Source organism: Lygodium microphyllum, chromosome 12, assembly GCF_053477565.2.
Source record: "Lygodium microphyllum isolate KBCC chromosome 12, Lygodium_microphyllum_v1.1.10, whole genome shotgun sequence".
NCBI lineage: Eukaryota > Viridiplantae > Streptophyta > Polypodiopsida > Schizaeales > Lygodiaceae > Lygodium > Lygodium microphyllum.
In genome coordinates this window covers 6,096,845-6,118,729 of record NC_141146.1, presented here as the reverse complement: position 1 = coordinate 6,118,729, position 21,885 = coordinate 6,096,845, and the positions used below count along the sequence as shown (strand labels likewise).

Here is a 21,885-nt window from a genome sequence, read left to right as displayed (position 1 = left end):
CCTGAAAACCCGTAAAAATTAATAACGGATCAACTGTGCATCAAAAGGACACGAAATAAAAAGGAAAAGTGTCAGGGGGAATGGGTAGGACAGGGATGGCACATCAGATCAGAGTTTCGAAGCAATAAAGACGTGTTCTCATGGAAAATCGTCCATTTTATAGGAATTACTTTTACAATTAATAACTTAAGAACTGTATGTTGGAAAAAGGATTGATAAAAAGGAAAAATAGGCAATTCAAGGGGACAAACAGGGTTGTAAGGTTGAATCAAGATTCCGGTGAACATAAGGTCCATTCGTATGAAAGAAGCACAAAACTAAGAATAAGGGCAAACGGTCAAGAAACAACCCCGAGGATAGGGTGAAATAGAATAAAAGGGTGGGGAAGGGACCCCATCAAGGTAAAATAAAATCACAGCATAGATGCATGACTAGAACAAGGTATATGCTTGGAGGTATGCAACATAGACGCGCAGGGACATGTCCCCACACATAAGACCTTTAGCAGGAAGGGTAAACCGAACATCAAGGACCTGGTACCTCACATCAGACCAACCACAACATCCCCACACTGAAGACATGACCGGTACTGAGAAATAGAAGGTGTAGGGTTAGAAAAAATTGGCCCATATTGCCCAAGGAGGAATGTCGACTATCGAGGTTGCGTCTGTCGTCAGCGTTCATTGCAGGAGGTAAGAAGGTATCTTCACAACACTCGGCCAATGTCCTTTATGGCAGGGACCATGCTGCAGTACCTAGGGAGGTAGTTGGTTGAAGGAATTACAGGAAATTCATTGATGGCGAGGAATATTGCACTCAACTCACGATCACTCAAATGGAATGAAAGAACAGTCACTCGCCCCATTACTAACATCACTCAAGGAAATAATAATGAAACCCATAACTCACACCCGGTTTAGGAATCAACAAGGGAATGGTGCGAAGAGAGTATGCTAGGGTGCACAATTGATGGTGCATCAGTGTGTCCAACCCCGTGTGTCATAGGTGTAAGGAGAAAGGCCAGGGAGCCTTGTAGTGCAGTGTATAGAACAGAGTGATGTGTCCTGTGCTGATGGCAAAAACCCAGCCCGTGGGTGCATAGGGAAACGGGAACGTACTTGACTACAAAGGTCTTAATGTCTCTCAATCCTCACCTCTCGGCAATTGATTGAAGAAACACCAGTCACACTCAGCCCACCCTCTGTCTCGGCTCTGTTGAAAGATACAGAGGGCAGCCCTTTCCTAAAACCCATTGATGTAATCCTCACTACCACTTGTGCAGAGGTTGTATGCCTTGTGCGCAATTGATGGTACAACAGTGCATCCCACCCTGTGCCGATATACAGTACAAGAAGGAAGGCCAGGAAGCCTTATGGTGGAGTGCACAGGAACAGATCGTGCATTGTGCATTGAGAGGCCTATCCCATGCATGCAACATTCTGTTCACACATCTCACCTCTCATTTGATTTAAAGGGAAAGACTGGTCACTCACCCCACCCTCTGTCTCACTCTCGGATAGATACAAAGAGCAACCCATACTCATGTCCCCATCCTGTTAGGATGAAATCTCACATCACTCAAGGGGTTGGTGATGAAGATCATGTCAACTGTTGTTGTCATAAGGATCTTGAAAATGAAGCGTACCTATGGAGGCGGCCAACAAGTCTCGTACTTCAATGACTTGTAAGAAGAGTCATCTGTTAAGAAGGGCAAATGGATTGATATTGCAAAGACAGTGCACCAAGGGAGGTGGCTTCAAATTACATGCTGAAGAGGTTCTACTGGTGAGTCAGCTATCCTGAACCGCCGGGTATTACCACCTTTTCCACAGTCAGCTTCCCGCCTAAGGGTGTTTCCACCTTTTCTTGGAATGAGGCCTGTTATGACGGGGAATTTCTTCATTTTCTCCCATAGCAGTTTTTTTTTCTCTCTCTTTTTCTTTTTCTTTTTTTTGTTTTCTTTTTCATTTTTTTCTCTTTTCTTCTTGTGTTTTTTTTTCTTAAGAAAGAGAATGGTAGAAATACCATATATCAGGAGCAACCTCACCACCGTTGTGGGATCAGACGAGAAGAGAACAATGTCAGGTTGAGATGTTTCTGCAAGGGGGTAGTAGAACGAGACCGCCTCATGAGGAGAATCATAATGTCTATTAGAAGCAGGACAAGAAGGACAGTGCAACGCCCAAAAGGGAAGGGGTAGGTCGACTGTCATTGTCAAGATCCCCAGGGAGGGAAGTACTTCTTCAGGCGATAGCCATTGATGAGGAAAGGATTATCAGAGGCATCAACGGTCTGCACCTGAAACAGAGCCGTTAGGATTGACAGCCGTTACCTTGTATGGGCCCATCCACCATTGTTGAAGCTTGCTAGGAAACTTGCCAAATCTCGAATCATAGGCTAGAACAAGATCACCTTCTTTGAACTCCTTGTGCTTGATGAAGTTGTCATGATAGGCCTTGTGTCATGCCTGAGTAATTTCCATGCACTGTAGGGCGATCCGCCGTATCTCATCCAAGCATTCCAAGTGTAGGAGACGGTGTTGCAGTGACTCATTATCTCCCAAACGTTCTTTAACTGCCACTCACAAAGAGGGCAATTCCACCTCAACAGGAAAGGCGGCTTCTGTACCATATACTAGCTGGAAAGGGATCTATCATGTAGCTGCCTTATGGGAGGCTCTATATGCCTAGAGGGCCTCTGTAAGTCGATCATCCCAATCACGACGATGTGCAACAATCGTTCTTGTCAGAATTGAGCGGAGGATGCGATTGGTGACTTCAACTTGGTCGTTGGATCTGGGGTAATAGGGAGTGGACTTGCGATGGAGGATCTTATACAGTTCCGTCAGCTCCTCCATGATTTTGTTAAGGAAATGAGTACTTCTGTCACTTACCAGCTCAAGGGGACTACCAAAACAGGTGATGATATTCTCGTACATGAATAGGGCTACACTGTTACCATCGTCCAGCTTCAGATCTTTAGCTTCACACCACTTTGTGACATAATCCGTACATACTAAGATGTATCTATTCTGCTTCCGTCTTATAGGTGGATCAATGGGACCCACAAAATCAATCCCCCACTTCTCGAACGGCTTTAGGGAAAGCAGTGGCATGGCACTTGTTTTTGTGGGTTATTCCATTCGCTGACAAGCATCACATCTCTTACAGTAATCATATGCATCCTTGTGGAGGGTCGGCCACCAGTATCCTGCCAATAGAGCCTTCCTGGCCATTGCTTCTCTTAGGAAGTGTCCACCACATGGTTCGTCATGGCATGATTTCAATACTATGCTGATTTCATCCCTTGCAATACATCTTCGCAGCACTTCATCTTTGCCTTTCTTGTACAGGGCACCGCCTAGCAAGGTGTAGGGGACTGATTCTAACAAAAGCTTCTTCTTCTCATGGCTTGAGATGCCAGGAGGATATTGTTGAGTTGCTAGGAGATTGGTTATGTCTGCATACCAAGGAGTAACTATTTAAACTAGAAACAAGGAAGCATTAGAAAGGTGTGGATCATCATGTTCTTCTTCTTTTGTTTGAGAGATCCGTGATAGATGATCAGCTAGGACATGGGAACGGCCAGGCTTAGTTACTACTTCGAAGTCAAACTCCTGGAATAGGAGCAAACATCTCATTCATCCTTTAATATCTGCTTTGTTCATCAAGAAGGACAGGGCTTCATGGTCCACATAGAACTTAAAATGTGTTGACAATAAATAGTGTCGAAACTTCTCCAGTGCAAACACCATTGCCAAGCACTCAAGCTCTGTCACTATATAGTTCCGTTCCCTATCAGTGACCTTTTGGCTTGCATAATATATCGGTTGATCTAATTTAGAGGGTCCCTTTTAACATAGGAAAACACCTAGCCCTTCAATTGATGCATTGGTGTGCACATGGAACTCCTTCATCCAATCAGGAGGCTGTAAAATAGATGCTTGGATCAAGCACTATTTTAGGGTATTAAAGGCCTCTTCATAGTCATCCGTCCAAAGGAAATCAACTTCTTTCCTTAGGAGCTTGTGCAGAGGGGCTACCTTGGTTGCAAAATGTGCAATAAATCTTCTGTAGTAGCCCACATGTCCAAGAAATCCTCTTAATTGCTTGAGGTTTGTTGGTGCTGTTAAAGTGGTAATCTTTTCAATATTTGTCGGGTCTATTGCAATGCCTTGTTCAGAGACAATATGGCCCAACAGAACTCCTGAGGAGACGCCAAAGACACATTTGTCGAGGTTGAGAGAGATCCCATACTCACGGCATCTGTCAAAACATTGCTCTAGGTGTCCCCAATGCTCTCGAATCAAACTATAGACACAAAATTCATCAAGATACACCTCAATGAAATCATGCAGATGATTCTGGAAGGTAGCCATCATTACTTGTTGGAAGGTGGCATGAGCATTACAGAGCCCGAATGGCATCACTCTGTAGGCATAGGTCCCCTATTCCGTGTCAAGATTGTGGGAGAGAAGGAAGGAGTCTCGCTTGAAGCTTTCTTGCTTGCACAATGGGGGAAGACACACAAGGGTGGAGGCTGAAAACAGTTTTCCTCTTCTTAGTTGTGTAAGCCAAAAGAACTCAAGTACAAAGAAATAGAAGAACCCTATATATGGGTCTCAAAACCAAACTTAACTAACTAAGGTGGCATACTAACTGAGCCACGAACTAGAGTAGATAAGGATAGCTATCATGTAGCTATTATTCATGGGCGGTGTACCAACCGCGTCTGCAACTGACAAGTCGGTGACATAAATATACAACGGTCACCCTGGCGTATCACGAGTGGAGCTCGATATCTCAACACTCCCCCTCGAGCTCAATCCCAATTCCTGCACACCAAGCAGGTCTCTGAACTTGCGCAGCTTCTCTGCGCCCAATGCCTTCGTGAATATGTCAGCTACCTGATCCTCTGTGCTGACATAAACTAGATCAATAAGACCTAGTAAAACCCTCTCTCGCACATAGTGATAATGCACCTCAATGTGCTTTGTTCTAGCATGATAGACTGGGTTATTTGCCAAGTGTATACTACTCATGTTGTCACAATAAATGACAACTGGCCCATCTGTAGACTGATGCATATCATAAAGTAGCTTATGCAACCAAGCTACCTCACATGCAGCCATTGCTGCACCCCTGTACTCAGCCTCTGTGCTCGACAAGGCAACTGTAGGCTGTTTCTTGCTGCTCCAAGTGACTGCAGCACTCCCAAAAGAGAATACATATCCACTGGTAGATCGTCTATCAGAAATACTACCAGCCCAATCAGCATCAGTGTATCCATGCAACTGTATCTGAACCCCAGTCTCATAAAATAGTCCATACTGCAATGTGGACTTCACATACCTAAGTATGCGTCTAGCCGCATCCAAATGTGGTTTCCTTGGAGCCTGCATAAACTGACTTACCAATCCAACAGCATAGCTCAAATCTGGCCTGGTAATAGTCATATAAATCAAACTTCCTACTATGCGTCTGTACATAGTAGGGTCTTCTAGAAGCTCACCTGCATCTGTGCTCAGCTTCACATTTTGCTCCAAAGGAACTGAAATAGGCTTACAGCCTGTCATCCCATATTTGGACAGCATGTCCAATCCATACTGCCTCTGCAAGAGCTGTATCCCACTTGGTGATCTAATCACCTCAATGCCCAAGAAATAACGCAGCTCTCCCAAATCCTTCATCTCAAACTTCTGCTTCAATAGCATTTTCACATGAAGGATATCTTCATCACTGTCACCTGTCATAATCAAATCATCAACATAAATGACAAGCAGCATAATACCTTTCTCTGTTTTTCTCACATAAAGTGAGAAATCTGCCTTGGAAATCTGAAAGCCAATAGTGACAAGATACTGTCCTATCTTGTCAGACCATGCTCTAGGTGCTTGCTTCAAGCCATACAAGGCTTTCTTCAACCTGCAAACAAACTCAGGATGAACATCATGCACATAACCTGGTGGCTGCTCCATATAGACCTCTTCTTGCAAATCACCATGCAAGAAGGCATTCTTTACATCCATCTGATGTAAAGACCATCCCTTTGATGCAGCCATAGCAATGACTGCTCTTACGGTTGCCATCCTTGCAACCGGACTAAATGTTTCTTCATAGTCAATGCCATATGTTTGTGCATACCCCTTGACTACTAATCTTGCCTTGTATCTGTTCACAGAACCATCAGCATTGTGCTTCACCTTATAAACCCACTTACAGCCAATTGCATTCTTACCTTTAGGCAAAGGTACCAATTCCCATGTAGCATTTGCTTCCAAGGCATCCATTTCTTCATCCATGGCTTTCTCCCATTTTTCTTTTCCCATGGCTTGCTCAAAAGAAGTGGGTTCTGGTTCCTGTATCACTTTGACCATATATGCATAGTGAATGGCTGTAAATCCATCATATTTCAGCCTATCCACAGGATACCTAACTCTGGTAGACCTGCGCAAAGTAGGTTCACTCCCAGGTGCTCTCAAAACATCCCTGGTCTTCCTTACTCCAGGTGTAACAATAGAAGGAATACCCAACTCATCATCAATGCTCTGTTCTGAGCCACTGGATTCACCATCCACATAAGAGTGACCTGCATTCACATCAAACATGGGCTGATCAACCTTCTCTTTTCCTTTTCGTGATACCTGCATACCACTATCTGCATTGCTTTGAGAAGATTCTCCTGATCTCAATCTGCCTGTCCATGGCGAAGAATGTGAACCACTGCTAGAAGACGCTCCAGGTCCACTAATATTTTGTGACTGCTGCTGTGAATTCTGTGTAGCATTACCATTTTGTGCATCTTCATCATCAATCACATTTACTGGTTTATACCAGCTACTCATCTCATCAAAAACAACATCTCTGCTCACTGTAAACTTACGAGTAGAAGGGTTATAGCATCTATACCCTTTTTGCTACAGAGAGTAACCAATAAAGACGCACTTCTCAGCTTTTGGATCCAACTTGGATCTCAGCTCATCTGGCACATGTACATAGGCAATGCAACCAAAAATTTTCAAATGAGAAATATCTGGTTTCCTACCAGTATACCTCTCCTCTGGAGTCATTCCATGTATTGCTGCAGTGGGAGTCCTGTTCATTATGTAGACTGCTGTAGCAACTGCTTCAGCCCAATAAAAATCTGGCAAGTCTTTTTCATTGAGCATGGCACGAGATACCTCTCCAATATGCCTGTTTTTCCTTTCTGCAATTCCATTTTGTTGTGGGGTATAACTGCATGAATATTGCTGCTTTATGCCATGCTCCTGCAAGAACTTTGCAAACTCATTTGAGAGGTACTCTCCCCCTCCATCTGACCTTAGGCATTTTATCTGCAAGCCTGTTTCTTTTTCAACCATAGCTTTAAGAGTTTTGAAGTGCCCAAAAACTTCACTTTTCTTTTTCATAAAATACACCCAAACTTTTCTGCTATAGTCATCAATAAAACTGACAAAATAATGACAGCCTCCAAGAGATGCAGCTTTAGTTGTCCACACATCAGAGTGAATTAATTCCAATGGCTTCTCACTCTCTTGAACATGTCTAGGAAATGGTTTCCTTGCCTGTTTTCCAAACTGACAGGCTTCACATACCTTATGCATTTCTGCAACCTTGAATTTGGGCAATCCTGCAACAATATTTTGGGCCTGCATTGATTTAAGTCGCTGTACATTAACATGACCAATGCGTTTATGCCAGATATCAATATCTGCAACTACACCGGTCCCATGTGCAAACATTGATGCACTCAATTCAGACATGTCTGCATCCAATGTAAACATTCTGCCCTTCTTCTTTCCTTTTGCTATCAAGCGACCTTTATTTTTCATATCCTCAACAAAGCATCCATGAGGATTAAATCTGACCTGCAAGCCCTGTTCAACCATTTGACCAACTGAAACCAGATTCTTGGTGATATTCGGGACATGAAATACATCGGACAGGTATTTCTTTTTCCCATCCTGCATAGACAAAGGAATTTTTCCAATCTGCACAATAGGATGTGCAGTATCATCACCAGTCTCCACAAATCCTGGTTTTTCCATTTTCCTTGCATCCTCCATCCATTCTGCATGACCTGTCATGTGGTTTGATGCACCTGAGTCAACATACCATACATCATTGCTTTCTTCTGCACTTGTCACAGAATTGTTCATGTGCTGCACCATGAACAAATGCTCATTTCTGTCATCACCCTGTCTGTTAGAAGATGCATAATTCCCTTGTTGCAGTTTTCCATTCATGATGTCATTCTGCTTTTTATAGCAGTCTTTAGCCATATGACCCATTTTACCACAATAGTAGCATTCAACATTACTGTTTGCATTTTGACCTCTTTGCCATCCACCACGACCTCTTTGGCTCCCCCTGCCTCTAGAGTTACCACGTCCTCCTCCATAGGACTGGTTTTCTTGAGTTTGCTGCATATTCTGATTTCTACCACGGCCTCCAAATCGGCCTCCTCTACCTCTGCCTCTACCTCTTCCAGCATTTGAGTAGAAGACAGCTTCTTTTGAAGTTCCTCCTGAAGAAGATGCACCACCATTTCTCTGCTCCTCAGAAATTAGAAGAGCAATCAACTCCTCAAAATCAGGAAATCTTTCACGAACTGAAATGGATGTCCGAAACTGTGCATAATCCTTTCCTAGACCATTCAAGGTCACGGAAACTAAATCATCATCTTCCACTGGCGACCCAATGGAAGCAAGTGCATCTGCAATCTTCTTCACCTTCATGTGGTAGTCGTTGATGCTCATACTTTCTCTTTGCACATTATGCAACTCTTGCTTGAGCTGCATTTTCCTGGCTTGCGTATTTGTGCTATACATTTTTGACAAAGTATCCCATGCCTCCTTTGGCGTACTTGCATCCTGAATATGCACAATCATAGAGTCTGAAATACTGATAGACAGCCAATACATAACTTTCCTGGCTCTCTCATGCCATGTTTTAAATGCCTGCATTTGTTGTTGATTGGGAACATCAGGAAGAACTGGTTCTTCTTCATTTCCTGCAACAAATTCCCAATATCCTTTTCCCATAAGGAAATTCGTCATTCTAAACTTCCATGCCTGGAAGTTGTTCTTGTCAAGCTTTTCAGTGACAATCTGTGAAAGAGAATCAGATGCCATTACAGAATACTGCAAGAAATTCTGTCACTGCAAAAAACACAGCTTCACCCTCACAAGGGCAAATCTGCAAAACTGGCGAAAGTGGTATTTGACCACACAGTCACTTCCTAGTGACGATTTTGCATAAACAGGAACCAAGGATGATTCTGAAACTCCCAATGTCTCTGCGCACAAGCATACGATGCAATTTCTACAGTAACTTTTCACCGACCTGTAGAACAGTGGTCGCACAGCATAAAACTGAGCCTTTTCCTGAGTGCGTGCAGAAAACTTCCGTCTGCAAAACAGGCCCCGAAATGGCCTCAAATCAAAAAAACAAGGTCGCCGAGGGCTAAAGCCCTCGCCCGCAGCATATACTGCCCTCTTGCTTCACCGCGAAGGGCGTCTCAACCTGAGACAATGCACTCCTGCAATTTCCGGCTGTGCTACCTGCAGAGATCTGCTCCCAAAACAGGAAATGAAAGCAACACTGCTCCTCTTACCAGACCACCGCGAGCTTGGCTTGCTTTCTTGAGCTCCTTACCACGAACAAGGCTCTGATACCATGTCAAGATTGTGGGAGAGAAGGAAGGAGTCTCGCTTGAAGCTTTCTTGCTTGCACAATGGGGGAAGACACACAAGGGTGGAGGCTGAAAACAGTTTTCCTCTTCTTAGTTGTGTAAGCCAAAAGAACTCAAGTACAAAGAAATAGAAGAACCCTATATATGGGTCTCAAAACCAAACTTAACTAACTAAGGTGGCATACTAACTGAGCCACGAACTAGAGTAGATAAGGATAGCTATCATGTAGCTATTATTCATGGGCGGTGTACCAACCGCGTCTGCAACTGACAAGTCGGTGACATAAATATACAACGGTCACCCTGGCGTATCACGAGTGGAGCTCGATATCTCAACATTCCGTGGTGAAGGTTGTTTTAGATTGGTCCTCCTTCTGCAATTTGGACTTGGTTATATCCGCTGAATCCATCCAAGAGGGAATACAGCTCATGGCCTGCCACTGTGTCCAGCAGTTGGTCCATAAAAGGGATAGGGAAATGATCCTTCTTCGTCTTCAAATTGAGCTTTCGAAAGTTGACACATATTCAAAGTTTCCCGTTCTTCTTGGGTACTACCACAATGGGCGAAACCCATTCACTGCTAGCCACGGGATAAATGAACTTTGCTTCAAGAAGTTTCAATAATTCGGCCTTCACCAGAGCAGAGTAATTAGGATTCATACGCCTTTGTCTTTGCCTTACAGGTTTGGCGTCGGGCTCTAGGTCAATGTGATGTTGGCATATTGTGGGATTAATCCCTTTTAGATCTTTATATGACCAAGCAAACACGTCGAAGTTCTCTTTGAGTAGGTCTTGCAGGACCACTAGTTCTTCTTATGGAAGATTGAGACCCACTTTGAGGTGACGTTCAGTACCATCAATATCCAGGAACGTTACTTGTCTTTTACCTTCCACTTCATGGATAAATGTCCCACGAATTGCTTCTGGATAGAGGTCCAACTCTTTCAAGAGAGTAGTATCCTCGTCTGATGTTCCACTAGAACCAGTGTCCTCCTTCTGAACAGATGACTCATTCGTCTATTGAGGTTGTCGGAAGGGTGTCAGAGCTTTGTCTACTTCTGTGTGAGTGGTGATTTCTTCTGTACTTAGGTATTCATCTTCTGAGGATGCGTCCAAGAATGTCACATAGCATGGACTGGCTAGAGGCCGGGGCTCTAACAGCTCTAGCTTCTATTGGCAGGAATGTCACATAGCACGGACTTGCTAGAGGCTGGGGCTCTGATGGCTCTAGCTTCTGTTGGCAGGGGACATCATCATCATCTTTTCTTTGGACTAAATGGTTAGGGCAACAGGAGCCACTGGTGAACTTAATTTTTATGCCTTTAATCCATTGCTTATACAGATTCTGCATACTTTGTGGTCCATTGATCAATCCAAACACCTTGAGACCTTTGGCCTCTGAGGTCTCTGTAGGGACATCAACAAGATCATCCTCTATCAGAGGGAATTCTTCATCTGCACTTTCATAACCTGCTTCATTTTCTTTCTCATTATTTTCATCCTTGTCTCTGTCTCTGCTTCTGTAGAAGCTCTGTAGGAGAAGAACAGATCTTCTACCTCTACATCTGCTTCTACTTCTCTCACCGCTTCTAACTCTACTTCTGGCTCTGCCTCTATATCTGTTATTGTCTCTGTCTCTGCTCTGTAGCCACTCTATATCCGTTTTGCCTCTGTACTGTCTCTACTATGTAACTGTACTATCTTTGTACTGTTTCTGCTCTGTCTCTGCGACTGTCATGTAACAGGGAGAGCAATACATCCATGCTTCTATTTCACTGTCAGAGGTGATTTCAGAAGTCAATTCTAGTTGAGGCAGGAGGTATTTACCCATGGACAAGGATTTTACTTCCCTTGGTAGTTGCTTGCAGTGCCCACTGTTAGGGACTGTACCTCTGTTTTTTTAGGAAAGATATGCTTAACAGCCTCTTCATCTCTTGATGTACCATCTATTACCTCTAAGGAGTCAGTTATGACTTCAATGGATGTGGATCCATTGCCTTTTTGCGATCCATACAGCTTTAACACCGCTTTGTTGGATCCTCTACCTAGAGTTAAAGTTCCTTTGAACCAGTTCGTCCTGGCTCTTGCTTCAAAATGCCAAGGTCTTCCCAACAACAGAGGGTATGACCAAGGTCTTCCCAATAGCAGAGGGTTTGACCACCAGGTATGTCAGCCAATAGTCTCTTCTTGCAAGGGTTATTTTTACATATGGGAGGATGCCCAATAATTTGACTCTGTTTGGTCTGCCAATCTAATAAGCCACTATGTAGGTTGAATTCCTTGCAACCCTAAGTCTTTCATTGTGACATCCGTCATTACGTTTAATGATGATCCTCCATCAATCAATGCATCTGAAATGAAGCATCCTTTTATCCATACACTAATCTCTGAGGTTCCAGGATTTAGGAAGGAATTAGTCACATCTACTTCCTTTACAAGCTCTGGGGCCTTATTGGTCTTGGTCATTATTGATGGAGCGATCTATATTCCACCTCGTCTTCTCAAGATGCTTTTGAATTTCTTTCAGCGACTGCGAGACAACATCAGCAACTGTCAGAATGTTAAGTTTGGTTTAAAAGTGTCTAGGTCTTTGACCAAGTTATAATCTTTGATAGGATCCACATGCTTCTCCAGCCGGCTGGGGAATGGGGCTACATCCATTTTCATATTTTCTTTTTCTTCTAATAATTGCAGCATCGGCACTTCTTCTGTTTCTGGAAGTGCTTCTGTATCATCTATCTCTTGGGCCTCCGGTCCTATCTCTGGGACTGTCTTTGTATCCCTCTGTGGCGCTACAGTGCTCTGTACTACACTATTTTGTTCTGTACTGCTCTATCCCTCTGTTGGCGGGTGGAACTTCACAGACTTGGTAGGAGAATCATTGGTTTATTTTTCTTGGTACGCATAACAGCAGCAACTTCCAACTCTACCAAATTGGAAGCATGCTCTTGTACCTTCTGTTGGCTATCAGTGGCATTGGCCTTTAGAGGGGCTGGACTGGGACAATCCTTTGCAGTGTGGCCTTCACCTTTACATCGACTGCATAAGGGCTTGTCATCCACAGATCCTCTAGGGTTTGGACAATTCAGTGAGATATGACCATTTTCTCCACACCTATAACATTCCACCTGTGATCTTTGACCACCGCCAGACTGTCGTCCTCTGTAACTTTGAGAGGGAAACCTCCTCGGACCGAAATTAGGACCAAACTCTCTAGGCTTTGGTCCAATATCCTGTGTTATCATTTTGGATTCTAGCAAATTGAATCTTGCATTTTCATCCTTCTGTCTTCGTTCATGTATCTCTTTCAGAGAGCAAATATCCTCTGTGTGGTTCTTCCGCAAACAGTAGGAACAGAAGGCTCCAGGAATGGTTGGTTTTCGGGTACATTCAATGGCTGAATGGCCCGCTTGATGACATTTTTCACACCATGTATTAGAGCGCATCACATCTCTTCCAGCTCCCACAGGAGTGGATATATTGGCGATATTCACCTAGCATCTGTAGCTACTCTATAATCACATCGAGAAGCTCTTTCTTGATACTTGCAACTAAATTGGATAAATAGTCCTTCAGATTTTCACCTCCTAAAGTACTTGTAGTAGGGTTTTGGGAAGCTTCTGTAATTATTGCATACACTGGTTGGGTCGATCCAGAGGGTCCTCTATTCTGGCTCTGATTCAGAGCTCCTGTTGAGACTTGGGATTATTGATTCCGGTTGGTAGGGTTCCACTCTTGTTGAGTTGCCATTGGAGGAATTGTTTGAGGCCACTGTTGTTGTGACTGAACCATCATTTGAGGCAGTGTCGTCTGCGGTGACCACAATGGGTTAGGTGCATTATAGTGCGGCACTGTTTGCATTTGGGAATAGGGGTAGGGAACTGTCCCTGGGACTGCATTTGGTGGGTATACCATTCCTGGCATGGGAGGAGATAAGACTCATCTTCTTCCTGGAGTCATTGACAGCCTTGCTTCAACTTCATCATACAATCTTGCACCTTCCACTGTAGCTTGCAGATTGACTGGTCTTCTCAATTCTACGAACTTGCAAACTTCTGGTTGTAGGTCCCTGAGAAACACTCCTTTTTGGATTCCTTCATCCAAATGATGGTTAGTCCATCTCTTCAGGATGGATTCCATTCATGAGACATAAGCTTCTACTCTTTCTCTAGTGGACTGACTTAGGTTCATGAACTCCTCTCGCATCCACTCTTCAAAACCTTCACGCCTCAATTTAGTAAGGAAGGCCAACTTCAGGTCGTCCCATGTGCCAAAATTTCCTACTGCTTGTCTCTCATACCACTGAAACGCCGCGCCCTTGAAAGTGGTGGGAAAGATTGCTAACCAATGCTCGGGGGTTCTAGCATTGTTAGCCACACATGCTACCATAAATTCTGCTACATGAAGATCAAGCTCTTCATTGTACTCTCGCTTAAAAGCTAGCAATGGGACTACATTTCTGGCCTGTCATCAATATTTCCAGGACGAATTTGACTAGGAAGGGGACCTTGAGTTTCCATGGGGACTTCTATAAAGAGTGCTTTTAGGGCATCAAAGGACGCTTCTGCTGCAAGTGTTGAGATGACAAGCTCAACACATGCGGACATTAATGATGGACCGCCTGGTTAGATGGGTCCACACGTCTACACTTAGCATGTCCGTGGTCATTATGACTCTCACATAGCCACTGACTCATTACTTATTATATTCAGGTTGTTACACCTATTTACAACTGGCATAGTTATAGTGCCAGTCGACTAGTGTAGTCAGTTATGCATTGTTTGACTTAGTAGGCCACTTTCCTTTATGTTGTATCTTATCTATACTTTGTGTACATTGTAAAGTGTGTGGAAGAAGAAGAAGAAACCAGCAAGAAAAAGTTTTGGCCTCCATCTCTCTTCTTGTCTCTTGAGTGAGCTTCTCCTTGTGCATTCTGTGTGTGTTCGGCGCAACATCTTGAGCAAGTCCCCCCACCATGCGATTCTTGACATGGTATCAGAGCCAACCACTGAGAGAGGATGATTTCGAAGGTTGAAGTGAAGGAAAAGAAGAAAGGTTTGAGCAAGCAATCCACAAGTAAGAAGCTCTCCCATTCTTCCACTCTTTCACTTGGACAGTGCCTGTGGAGGCACCAGAAGCAGGGCAGAGCAAAAATCTCAGATTGTAGTGAGATTTAGTGTGCGCAAAGAGCACTGTGTATTCTATAGATAAGCCCTAAAGGGGTTATTGCTGCTATTTTGGCCATCCAAGGTCATTTCAAGCCCCGTTTTAGAGCCGCAAGGTTGCGAACAACAATTCGAGATACCCTGCAATTTTAGTTGTGTCTGCTGTATACAGGTGTACAAGTTACAGATTTCAGATCTGTAAGTTCAAAGGTGTTTACCAGCAAACAAACACAAGGTTTATCTACAAACTGGTTGTAGATTGCATGTATTGTTGAGCAGACAATGAAAAAGGATGTTATGTGTATTGCTATGCAGTACAGGTCGAGGGTTGTAGAAAATTTGCTTGCTGTTTGGTATTAGTTTTGTAATAATGGCAGAGAACAGTGGAAACCCCATCATTGAGAAGCTCGACAAGAGCAACTACCCTTCATGGAAGTTTCATGTCACGAACTTCCTTATTGGAAAAGGCCTCTACGAGTTTGTGTCAAGTGAAGAAAAGGAGTCGGAGGTGAGTGATCCTCCAACTGCAGAAGAGACAAAGGCACGGAAGGAATGGAATGCAAAAGACAAAAAGGTCATGTATTGGTTGTCTGCAGTAATTGACAATAATATGCTGGGACATATCAGAAATGCAGAGAATTCATATGCAGCTTGGACCATACTTGAAATTATGTTTTCTGTAAATACAAAGGCACGAAAGATTCAACTCAAGCAAGAGTTGAATACATTGAAGAAAGGGAAGATGTCTATCAATGAGTATGCACTGAAGGTAAGGAGCATTGCAGATGCCTTGGTAGCGATTGATGCAATGCCCGATGATGATGATTTGGTGTCGTATACCTTGGGTGGACTTAACAATGAAAAGGCTTGGAAGTCTTTTATAACTTCTGTATATGTTAGAAAGCCATTTCCAGATTTCGATGAGTTGGTCTCTCTTTTCACTAAAGAGATCAACATGCAGAGTGAGACATCTGAAAGAAGTGGTGAACATGTCCAAGCTTTCTACTCCAGTTCAGGAAGGGGACGTGGTAGGTTCTCTTCAAGAGGCCGTGGTACGGGACGTGGTAGTGACAACCAGCAAAACAAATTGCATCAGCAATTTGGCGATATGTAGGTTTCAGGAGGTCATGGTAACTTTAGAGGCAGGGGGAGCTTTAGAGGAAGAGGTGGATGGCAGAATAGAGGTTCTAACAACTCTAGTATTGTGTGTCACTACTCTGGAAAAATAGGTCATATTACGGCCCAATGTTATGTTAAGAAAGATTATATTCGCAGTGGTAAGTTGCAGCAAGGAAACTATGCATCGTCTTCACGACAGAATGAAGACAAAAATGAACATCTGTTTATTATGCAGCATATGCTGAATGCTGTTACAGGAAAGGAAACACATGATGATGTTTGGTATGTTGATTCAGGTGCATCCAATCATATGACCAGCCATGCAGAATGGTTTGGAGAGATACAAGATTTGCAAAATGCAGGTTATGTGCAGACGGGTGATGATTCATGCGACCCAATTTCTTACATTGGAAAATTTTCCTTGTCCTTACATGATGGTAAGACAAAGAGTCTTTCAGATGTATTACATGTGCCATCTATTACAAAAAACTTGGTGTCAATCGATTAGATGGTAGAGCAAGGGCTGCAAGTCAGATTTAATGCAAAGGGCTACTTTGTAGAAGACTTCAATGACAAGTGCAGGTTAGTTGCAAAGGGAGGTAGAGTTTGACATATGTTTACTCTGGATGCTGGAATTACTACTATGAATGCTGTTATGTATGCTAAAGGAAAAGGTGTTGTTGCAGATATTGAAATTTGGCACAAACGCATTGGACATGCAAATGTACAAAGGCTGAAATTAATGCAGTCCAAAGGGTTGGTTACAGGTTTGCCTACATTTAGAGTTGCAGAATTTCATAAGGTATGCGAAGCATGTCAGTTTGGTAAGCAGGCAAGACAACCCTTTTCACATGATAGAGATGTAAGCAAAAATATCCTTGATGTTGTGCATACAGACATTTGGAGGCCTACACAAAATGTATCTCTTGGAGGTAGTTCACATTCATTGATGATTGTTCTAGAAAGCTGTGGGTATATTTTATGAAGGAAAAGAGTGAGGCCTTTGAGCACTTTAGAACTTTCAAGGCTGTAGTTGAAAGAGAAACATGCTTGAAAGTAAAGTACTTAAGGTCAGATTGAGGGGGTTACTCTCGAATGAGTTTAGTGATTTTCTGAGGTCTCTTGGGATAAAGAGACAGTTCACATGCAGGTATACCCCACAGCAAAATGGGGTTGCAGAAAGGAAAAACAAGCATATTGCAGAAGTTGCATGTGCCTTGATGGCTGAAAAGAATATGCCTAAGCATTTTTTGTCTGAGGTTGTTCATACTATTGTTTATATTATGAACAGAACTCCCATAGCTGCAGTTCATGGGATGATTCCTGAAGAATGCTTTACTAGCAAGAAGCCTGATGTATCACACTTGAAGGTATTTGGCTCTGTTGCATATGTTCATGTGCCAGATGATCTATGGAAGAAGCTTGATCCAAAGGCAGAAAAATGTGTATTTATTGGATATTCTTTAGAGCAGAAAGGGTATCCTTGTTATAACCCTGTCACATGTAAGTTCAGAGTGAGTAGGGATGTCATCTTTGATGAAATGAGTAGTTGGTATGCATCTAGTGGTGATGCATTGGATGATGATGATGATCATGACATTCATGTACAGCTTGAAAAGCAAGAATCATAGACTCTTAGTGGACTAGAGACATCATCTAGTAGTCCTTGGTCTGGGAGACTAAGGAGTAGCTCTACATCTTCAGGTGCATCTAGTAGCACTACAAGTAAAGACAAGGAAAAGAATAAAGTGCCAGATGGCATTGATGCAGTTCTCGATGGAGACTCCAGTGGCTCAGAGAGCTTGGATGATGAGCTTGGCATTCCTTTTGTCAGGACACCAAGTGTACAGAGAGCTCATAGTAATGTAAAGGCTCCATTGAGTGATCCAATGGTACACAGATCTACCAGGGTCAAATACTCTATTAAAAGATTTGGTTTGGAAGGTTTTGCAGCTCACCATTATGCTTATATGGTGAAACTAGTTGAGGATGTTGAGGCCACTTGTTTTGAGGATGCTGTTGATAATACTCATTGAGATACAGCAATGGATGAGGAGATGGCTACATTAGAGACCAATAAGACTTGGGATCTAGTATCATTGCCGAAGGGCAAGAAAGCTATTGGATGTAAGTGGGTCTATAAGATTAAGCACAATGCAGATGGTTCTATTAGTAGGTACAAAGCTAGGCTGGTTGCAAAAGGCTATGCCTAGACATATGGCATAGATTTTGATGAAACCTTTAGTCCAATTGCTAGGATGGCAACTGTCAGATGTGTGATTGCTTTGGCAGCAGCCAAAGGTTGGAGGTTGCAGCAAATGGATGTGAAGAATGCATTCTTGCATGGTGATTTGTAGGAAGAAGTGTATATGGATCAGCTAGCAGGTTATGAAGATTTAGAGCATCCCACGTATGTGTGCAAGTTGAAGAAGGAGCTCTATGGGCTCAAGCAAGCACCTAGAGCATGATCTGACAAGATCAGAGAGTATCTTCTCAATATTGGCTTTTATGTTTCTGATGCTGATCACTCACTTTATGTGAGAAAGGGAGATGCAGGTTTGGTCATCATAGTCATCTATGTGGATGACTTGATTATTACAGCTGATAGTGATAGTGGGATTACTGAAGTCAAGGACTTTTTGAAGAAGAAGTTTGAGATGAAGGATTTAGGTGAGCTAAGGTACTTCCTTGGCATTGAGATGATCAGATGTGATAATGGTATATGGCTGTCCCAAAGACAGTATGGCTTGGATATGTTGTCCAAGTATGGTATGACAGCATGCAAACCACTTTCAGTCCCGTTGGAGTAGAATGTAAAGTTGAGTGCTGATGTTGGGGATGAGATAGAAGACCCTACTATGTTTAGGAGGATAGTGGGGAGTTTGACCTACATGACCATTACAAGGCCAGACTTGAGCTACGCTGTTGGTCTTGTGAGTCAGTTTATGCAAGTACCTAGAAAGCCACATTTAGATGCAGTCAGACACATATTGAGATATGTGAAGTCCACATTACATTATGGACTTTTCTATGAGGCAGGTATAGATATATAGGTGTTTGGATATACAGATGTAGATTGGGCTGGTAGTGTGTCTGATAGAAGATCTACCAGCGGATACATGTTCTCTCTTGGTAGTGCAGCAGTTGCTTGGAGCATCAAAAAGTAATCTACAGTTGCTTTGTCGAGTATAGAGGATGAGTATAGAGGTGCTGCTGTTGCAGCATGTGAGGTAGTATGGCTACAAAAGTTATTGGTTGATTTAGATGTGCAGGTGGAAGGTCTAGTTGTCATTTATTGTAACAAGATGAGCAGTATACAGTTGGCTAGGAATCCTGTGTTTCATGCCAAGACAAAACATTTTCAGGTACACTACCACTTTGTGAGAGAGAAGGTACTAGCAGGTGAGATTGACTTGGTGTACGTCAGCACATAGGATCAGATAGCTGACATATTCATGAAGGCATTGGGTACAAAGAAGCTTCAAAAGTTTTGAAGCTTACTTGGAGTTGCAGAGATGCAATTGAGCTTGAGCTGGAGTGTTGAGATGACAAGCTCAACACATGCGGACATTTATGATGGACCGCCTGGTTATATGGGTCCACACGTCTACACTTAGCACGTCGGTGGTCATTATGAATCTCACATGGCCACTGACTCATTACTTAGTATATTCAGGTTGTTACACCTATTTACAATTGGCATAGTTATAGCGCTAGTCGACTAGTGTAGTCGGTTATGCATTGTTTGACTTAGTAGGTCACTGTCCTTTATGTTGTATCTTATCTATACTTTGTGTACATTGTAAAGTGTGTGGAAGAAGAAGAAGAAACCAACAAGAAAACGTTTAGGCCTCAATCTCTCTTCTTGTCTCTTGAGTGAGCTTCTCCTTGTGCATTCTGTGTGTGTTTGGCGCAGCATCTTGAGCAAGTCCCCCCACCACACGATTCTTGATAGCAAGCTCGTTCTCAGCTTTGATTTTTTCCTTCTCTCTTCTCACGTACCTCTAGACTCATTCTAACGCTTGCCTCTTTATTGCGTCATTCATCACAGGGTTGACTTCAACCAGTTGGTCTGTACTCAACAGGATAATATCAGAGAGGGCTTCAGTATCTAAGGGATTCTCTGGCCAACATCTCCTCTACTTCCTTCTTTTCAACATCTCTGAATTCAGCTTTCAAACCACTGTAGAGGGGGAGATATTCCATTCTGAAAGTATTAAAACTCATTCTTCTTAGGATCGTTGTTGCGTCATTATGATAATGACAACTTCTGAGGGTTTCAACAGTGTATGTTGTAAAAAACACTCTGTCTACCAACTTCCAGTGGGTTGCTAATTGGATAAATTGAAGATTGTCAGTGCACCAAGCATCCCACGTATCTTGCTGTTGAGCATCCACGAACAAGTTCTAACTCTTTTCCTTCTTGTCTTTGTGGACCTCCACAAACCACGACTCCTGAAGCTTCTTCACGATCTCCCACTTGATGATGTCTAGAAACTTCTCAATGAATGCCAAATCTTCCATGGATGGTCATTCTCTCTGTTTCTTCTCTTCAATTTGTTCCCAAACAATTTGCCACCAAGATGCAAGTTTCTGTTGCTTCAACAGGAAGAGGAAACAGTCCACCACTTAGAGCATGCATCATGATGGTGATATATTTTCGCCATTGTGGGATGAACTTCTTGTGGAGAGTGGCTTTGATAATGATAATTTCCAACTCTTCAGTGGAATAAGGAACTTTGCAAACTTCCATTGAATTCTCCTCTTCTTGACAATGCCATTTCCTTCATTTTCAGCCTCTTTTGATGCTTGTTGATGGCAAGTTTCCTCAGCTGCGCACAAAAAACATGGAGCTCCAAGAGGAACACCAAGGAAAAGGGAATTATCTTGCAAGAAAAACTATCTTTTAACATCAACAAGCTTTTATTTCATTCTTTTGATCATCAAAACAAAGAAAACAACAATTCTTCACGCAGCATCATAGTAGATTTCTCCCACGGATTTGATACAATCAACCATAATCTTCAACATCTTCATAGAATCCATCAATATAAAAAAGAACACAAAGAGAGCACACCATCTTTGAATGGAAATTAATCACATATGATCCTTCTTCAATGTCTTCATAGTTCTCTCTCTCAATCTCTCGTATACAATTACACTGTTTTGATAGAATTGAGTATCTCTGACTCTCTCTCTCTCCATCAATAGTACATCATCTCCTCACTAAAATACTCTCATAATAACTATCAATAATCCTTCTATTTCGTTGATGCACCTCCCAAGAGGCATGTCTGATATGAAGAGTCACCAGAGCCACTACGGTGTCTTTTCACAGCTCGCTTCTGTCACTGTCACTCAGTCTTCTCTTCAGTCTTCAACAGCTGCTTCTTCCACTTGTTTTAGCTCTTTTGAACTTAGATTCATCCTTTTGAAAGGTTAGAAAACTTTTCCAAAGTCACACATACATTCTACAAAACTCTTACAGAAGTTCTACAGAACAGTTATAGTATAGTACCAGAGCAGCGACAATACAGTTACAGTAGAGACAGAACAGAGACAGAGGTTCTATAGAAGGTCTACAGAACAGTTATAGAAGGTCATCAAAACCTCATAACTCATACTCAAATCATTCCATACTATAAAAAACTATTCAATAAGCTTCCAAAAGATCTCAATCTTCATCAATCATCAATCCATGCTTTATACAGAAGACAATCAGAACAAAACAAAAACTATACAGAAGGTATACATAACCAATCAGAACCTCAATAGAACCTCATAGAGCTTTATATCTCTACTGAGAATCATCATGAACTTCCAAAACATAATCAATATCATCCAAAACACTCTCAAATACTTCCATTAACAACCATACATCACTCTAAATCCATAAAAAATCAATCAT

The 21,885-nt window shown here is 42.6% G+C and overlaps 1 pseudogene; it reads left to right on the top strand.

Moving 5' to 3' along the window:
* LOC148027422 (subtilisin-like protease SBT1.7) overlaps positions 1–21,885 on the top strand; it is a 45,557-nt pseudogene that overhangs the window by 1,529 nt on the left and 22,143 nt on the right.